This window comes from Camellia sinensis, chromosome 15 (assembly GCF_055761805.1).
Source record: "Camellia sinensis isolate YWXY chromosome 15, ASM5576180v1, whole genome shotgun sequence".
NCBI lineage: Eukaryota > Viridiplantae > Streptophyta > Magnoliopsida > Ericales > Theaceae > Camellia > Camellia sinensis.
The window spans coordinates 88,818,473-88,825,533 of NC_138975.1; the positions used below are offsets into that span (position 1 = coordinate 88,818,473).

The 7,061-nt window shown below is 28.7% G+C and overlaps 1 long non-coding RNA gene across 1 annotated transcript; it reads right to left on the minus strand.

Annotated features, from left to right (window-relative positions):
• Positions 1-2,599: 2,599 nt before the first annotated feature.
• On the minus strand, positions 2,600-2,905 carry LOC145813380 (uncharacterized). The gene is made up of 2 exons (XR_014356384.1): positions 2,802-2,905; positions 2,600-2,735 (listed from the first exon to the last, which is right to left on the minus strand). It is a non-coding gene; the product is annotated as an uncharacterized LOC145813380 (long non-coding RNA).
• Between the last annotated feature and the right edge of the window lie 4,156 nt (positions 2,906-7,061).

Here is a 7,061-nt window from a genome sequence, read left to right on the forward strand (position 1 = left end):
GGGTTATCGAAAATGTATATTTTATTCAACAGTTGGTTATTAGACATATTTTTTGTTCGGTGATGTGATACTGGACTATTTTATTTTGTTTGATTTCGAAATATTGAACAAAAGTCGAAGAATAGTCCAGAAAAACGAAATAAAAACATACCAAATAAATAAAAAAAACTCACAATTTCAATTTTTTTTAATAATTCTTCATCATCGTTTCTTCATATATTGCTTTATTTTATAATCAAAACACAATGATTCTTACTTTTTGAATAGAGATATGTAAGAGAGAAGACAAATTGGAAAATGAAGAAGAGTAGGGATTGAAGGCTAAACGATTTAAGGAGATAATAAAATATATTTAATTTTAATATTTTGTATTTAAAGATAATTTTACACCTGGTAAAATTGAAAAAAAAAGAAAAGATCTCATATGAAAAGTATAAAGAAATAAAGTAATAGTGTAAATAGAATCGTGCATGTTGAATTTGTTTTGAGAAACCCATATTTGATTTGAAACCGCTCAACATTTGACTCACCAATTGTTGTGATGTAAGCTGACTTTATGAATTTTGGGCAAATTTATTGGTTTAGGATGTTAATTGTGTTTTTAGATTTTTTTTTTTAAGCAATATTTTGTGGTAGAGTTTCTGTTTCTTTTTATTCTATTTTGTTTTTTTTTTGGGGTATATGTATTGAAATTAGGTATGTTACACTTTGTTCTCGGGAGCTTCCATTTAGACACACAATATACACTTTCTACACATTCCCTCTCACTATACTTTTTACACACTCCCTTCATTAAGTGTGTGTATAAAGGGAGTTTAGTGTGTGTAAATAGAAGCTCCCTTTGTTCTCTTTATGCTTTATCCTTTTTTTTTTTCATTTTGACCCTTTACAATTAAATTTTTTTTCCAACATATCCCTCAAGGAAAACCTTATAGTGTGCACCTTCTTGTGGGTGCATACCATATGCACATTATCACAAAATGTATAATCTCGTCACAAATTGGGATAACAAAAAATATCATAATTAAGTCATAAATTTTTGTGATATGAATCACAAAATTTTAGATATTTTGTTACGCTTATTTGTGGTGAGAATACGCATTTTGTAATTAATGTTACGGAATTTTGTGATAAAATTATACTTATGCATCCTTAAGGGGGTGTATACCATAGGCTTTTCCAGTGTAAATTACCAATATGTTTTAATAGTTGAATTTAATTCTCATTAAGTCTTATTGAAAATAAGTTTTAGTAAAATTGTCGTTAAAAATAATTTTTTTGTGACAATTTTTTATATATGTCGCTAAAAATTGACAATTAGTGATTTTTTTTTGTCATGATTTTTATAAATTGTTGTTGAAACTTACAATTAGTAATTTTTTTATGACAAATTTTTTCCATAGGACCTATTAGACAATAAGTTCACTTATGAAGATTTACACGTAAGTACCCTACTATTAAAGCTAATTTTTATTCAAAATTTGACAAAAAATATCAGCATAATTTTATTTGTTTATTTATTTATGACATTTGGGTTTATGTTGGTTCGAAGGTGTAGGTAAAATATAATAATATATTTCATGATTGCCAATGTGATATTTTTTTGTCTAATTGTGAATAAAAATTAGTTTTAGGAACAAATTTGGAAAAATTTAAAAAATAGAGATTAAAGTGGGACAAGTTGAGAAAATAGTGAAATATAAAAGAGATAAAATATAATTTACTCATTGAATTAGTGTTTTGCAAGGAATTAGACGAGTGTATTAGATAAGGAGAAGTTGTTAGCCTTGGTTAAACAGTTTTAACTTTTAAGTGTTTTTTTTGGTGATTGTTGTGATAACCCGAAAGAAAAAAAACATCCTCTTCGGTAGAGACGACTATAGGTCTTGGTTGTATTCAGAGATAGAATGGAAGAGATTTATAGTGAGGGGATTAATAATGAGAGGATTGTTAGTGAATGATTGATAATGAAGAGATTGATAGTGAGAGAATTAATAGTGAGGAATTATTAAATTATTTTTATATAAAATAATAAAACAAATAAAAAAATATAAAAAATTAAACATTAATATTTAAAGAAAAATCCCAATATATAAAAAATAAAAACATTTATAATCCTCTTACTATTTTTCTAACATCATCTCTATCTCCTCCTTATCAATTCCTCTTTCAAGGAGACTACTAATACCAAGGGATTAATAGTCCCTCTCTATCTCTCAAAATAAATACCTCATTAATAATATTTAAGGGCATGTTTGATTGGAAGGATTAAAGTATGAGATTGAGATTATTAATCCGTGGGCTCAATTATCCTATGTTTGTTTTGACATTTTGGTTTAGGATTATTAATCCAATGGATAATTAATCCAACAAATTTGTAAGATTATTAATAATGAGGTAGAAGTGGGATAGTTAATACACATTAATTTAATAAAATTATTAATACTTCACTATTAGTGTTATGAATCAAACATAAGAGATTAATAATCTCAATCCTCTTTGTAACCCCAAATAAACGGGGCATAGGTCATAGCCGAGCGGTCCATTGAGATTGCGCTGAAGAAGAACGTCCAAGATATTTATGCCAAAAAGATAAGGGTTTGGTTATGGTGTGCAACTTACACCTTACACCTTATACCTTACACTTACACCTTACACTTACACCTTTTGTAAAAAATTAAACCTTACACTTACACCTTTTTTGAGGTTGCACACCATATGCAACCCACTTACACCTTACACCTTTTTTGAGGTTGCACACCATATGCAACCCACTTACACCTTACACCTTACACTTACACCTTACACTTACACCTTATACTTATACTTACACCTTACACTTATACTTTTTGTGTAAGTGGCACATGATGTGCATTTGCACACTTAAGAAAACTCCAAAAGATAATGGCATATGTACATTTTTGAAAAAAGTGACCGTCCCATCAATAAGGGAAGCGAGTGAAAAGAAAGGGCAAAGATGAGTGTTAGAATTGTATCGATTCATACCATTTTAATTATTAATTGTGGTTTAAATTTTAAAATTTATAATTTGTCAACTGAATCGCTTCGTTCCGTTATAATTAATATATATACATATATTTTTAATTTTTAATGAAATATCAATGTAAAAATAAGTATCAGAGAGATTTAATATATGAAATTTATTACAAATTAATAGTTATATATATGAAATATATTATGTAAAATTATTTTGGGTTATATATCTAAAAAATATTATAACTCCGTTTGACAAGTTAGTTTCTAGGTTTTTTTGGCTGTTTTAGTCACAATAGACAAAATAGGTTATTTTAGCCACAAAAAATAAAACATCACATCAAACTCATAATCATTACATTCTTTTCTCACAAAAAAAGTCAAAAAATCAAAAATTCAAAAAGTCAAAAAGCCAACTCACTTCCTAAACCAAATTTTTTAGTTCAAGTTAAAATAGCCAAAAAAGTCAAAAAAACCAATTCACTTCCCAAACAAAACCTATATAATTTAGTGTTATATATTATACAAACATATAATAATTAGTTAAAATATTCTTTAATCTATTAATCTGTTAAAAATCGTCAAAATCATAACTTATCAACCTACTAATCTACTAATTTACTAATCTGTCATGTACCCCCAGGGAGTCTCATGCATTTTCCGTCATTTAATATGTAATTTTATTCTTAAACTGTTCAAATTATACTGCACACACCTCCAATGGTGAGAGAGGGAAGGACTATAAATAGAGGCTATTGGAAGAAAGAAAAAGAACTGATAAAATATTCGGACGGCTTACCCGGCGTACAACACTCGCCGGAATCTCTTTGTATGTGCAGGAATCGAGAAGAAGTTATCTACTGTCCGCGGGAGCTAGGATCATATTTTCGTCCCACCCCATTAGTATATATTGCAGAGTGAAGTGAAAGTATAAACTAAGGGTGGGCATCTATCGGCTCAAACCCACGCTAGATAATAAGAGATTTTATATTTTTTTAAGTTTGACTTGACTCGACTTTAACATTGAGCCTTTACATCTGTTCAAGTTCAATCCAAAAATTAATTGTAAATTTCAAATCCACTTATTAGATTATATGTTGATTTTTTTTTAAAAAAATATTCTATAATTAAATCCAATGACATATTATATATCTTAAATAAATATGCTGACATTATTATAAATGAAAAGATTTTGTGCATAAATTGAATTTTTTTAAAATAAATTTAATCATACATCACCACAAATATAAGTTTTAATAAAATCAACAAACATAAGTTTAGATCTCAAAACATATATATATATATATATATATATATTAATATATAATAATTAATTAATTTAATAATAGATCGGTCTAAGTTAAAAATATAAATTCCAAGCTCATTCCATTAATAAATTAGGTTAAAAATTTTAGTCAAAATCTAGCCCTTTAGAGCATCTCCAATCATGAACCAAAATTTTCATCAAATCTGAGTAAAAAGATGACTTTTTCCTCAATCTGATACCGAGTGCTCCAACGGTTAATTTTCATCAAATTTTCATCAAATTTGTGTCGGGATAACCGGTTGGTTGACCGGTTAAGTCAAAAAATTTTTTTTTTTTGATTTTTTTTGAATTGTTTGAACCTTTTAGTGGTCGACCAGTTGGTTGACCGGCCGGTCAATCGGTAAGGCAAATTTTTTTTTCAACTGTTTGAACTTTTTTTGGAACTGTTTGAACCTTTTGGTAGTCGACCAGTTGGCCAACCGGCCGGTCAACTGGCTGGTCGATCGGTCGGTCTCCCTCAACAATCATGCACAGTGTTTTGGTGAAATGCGGAGCCTGTCCTCCTTTTGGTGAAACGTTTGGTGAATTTTCGATTTGATATCAATTTGGTAAAACCGTTGGAGCTCCAAACAGTGTTTTTTTCACCAAATTTCAAATTTGATACTAGGTTTGGTGAAGGGTTGGAGATGGTCTTAGGCCTGTTTTGTTTTGGGATATGAGAGGGGAATTGAGATTATGATGGCTGTGGACTCCATTTAATGTGTTGTTTGTTTACGGAGTTGAGGAAGGACTGCTAAGGGCTTAGGATAGGCCTTGCAGATGGGATTCAGATGAGCCTCCAGGACTTGGTATTATAAAAATAGTCCGGCGGATTAGAATTTTTTATTTATTTATTTTTTATTTTATTTTTTACATGTCGGGCATTTTTTTTGAACATTAATGCTTAATTTTTTGTTAAGTAAAAATCATTATTTTATTTATTTTATTTTTTTCTCAAAATTTTTTATTTTATTTTTATTTTTTTAAAATTTTTTACATGTTAGACATTTTTTTTAGACATTTTTTTTAAAACATTAATGTTTAATATTTTTGTATTTTTTTTATTTGTTTTATTATTTTATATTTATTTTATATAAAAATAATTTAATAATCCTTACACTAACAACTATCATCAAAACAAATACAATTTTACTTAATCCTCTCACTATTAATCCCCTCTATTCTACCTCTGAAAACAAACGAGGCTTTAAAACTAACTTCTCAAATCTTAAAAAATTAAAACCGGACCAAAAGGACTAGGTGGGCCAAAGAGCTAATGCCGATCCCTTGTATAAACTAGAGTTATGAAGATAGTAGCCATCACAGGAGACCTGTAATGCTTGAGAAAATATTATCGATTCAACAATGCTGGCGCCCACCCTGGCAAATAAGTCGATCCTAAATTTTTAGGATGCTGTCTTCCATTACTTTTTTTCAAATTCAGCAACCATTTTGGCTTCCATTGTTTTGAGGTAAATATTTTATACGGTAAAATATATTTCATCTAAAACTCAAAACTTTTTTTTTTACTTTTGTTTTGCAGTGTTTGGTTAAAACTTGAAATATTTTCTACAAAAGTCTTTGTAAGGAACAAATTATGAATAAATTTTAAGACGAAAAAATAAAATAAAAATAAAATGATACTATATTAATGGGAATTTTAATTTTCAATAAATGGATATAAATGTGAAACATCAGTATGTATATATTATTTGTATATAAATTCTATTTGTATATTGTCATTTCAGAATAAAACAAAATAAAATAGGTCTAACATCTCTCTCTAACTTTTAATAATGAGAGAGATCCACAATATTTATTTTTATTTTTTTTGTAGCCTGAGATCCCTCATCTACACTAATCTATCACACCTATTCTCTCTCTCTCTCTCTCTCTCTCATCGTAGCCTCTCCCTCCACCTCACACACCGCCTCCTCCTCCTCCTTTGCCACTGTGACTATCTCTCTAAATTGAGAATGATAACAGAATTAAAGCAAACAACAATATCTTTTTCAATCTCAGGATTTTCCTCTCTGAATTCGATTTGCTCATTTAAATCTCACATCCCTTCTTCTCTTTCTTTAAGCTTTCTACTTGTGTTCCTTCATTTTCAAAACCATGGCAGCTCTGTCAATCACATTTAGCGAAGCTAGGGTTTCATCTTCACGAAAATCTTTGAGATTTCTTCTTAGAAATTTCTCTGACGCATTTTACTTTCATCCTTGAGTCTGTTCATCTTCAACTCAGTTCATAATTAGGGTTTCATCATCACCACCTCACTCTGGTAAGTGTTTATATTTCTGAACTAATTTTTATTTTCCTGTAATACAGGTCATTGCATTTTATAATATTTTTCAATTAATTATGGTTTCTATTTTGTAATAATATCCAGATTAATTATGGTTTCGATTGCATTTTGTATATTCTTGAAGCTTATTATGTGATTCTGTCTATAATTTTCTCCTGTATCTCAATTTTCTTTAATGACATTAGATTCACTTTACTTTATGTGCTTGCTTGATCTTGTTGAAGTTAGTAGTTTGGTTGAGACGAATTTCTCTACAATTTCTTTGTCATTAGTTTGGTTGAGATGAATTTTATTTGACATTTAAATTTATATTATTTGTTTGATTTTCACTGGTTAGTTTCCTCCATGTAATGAATTTTCTCTGACCATAATTATAATTACATTAACTTATGTGCCTTGATTGATTTTCTCTAGCATCTGAATTTTCCTTGACCATCAATTGTGTTGCTTGTT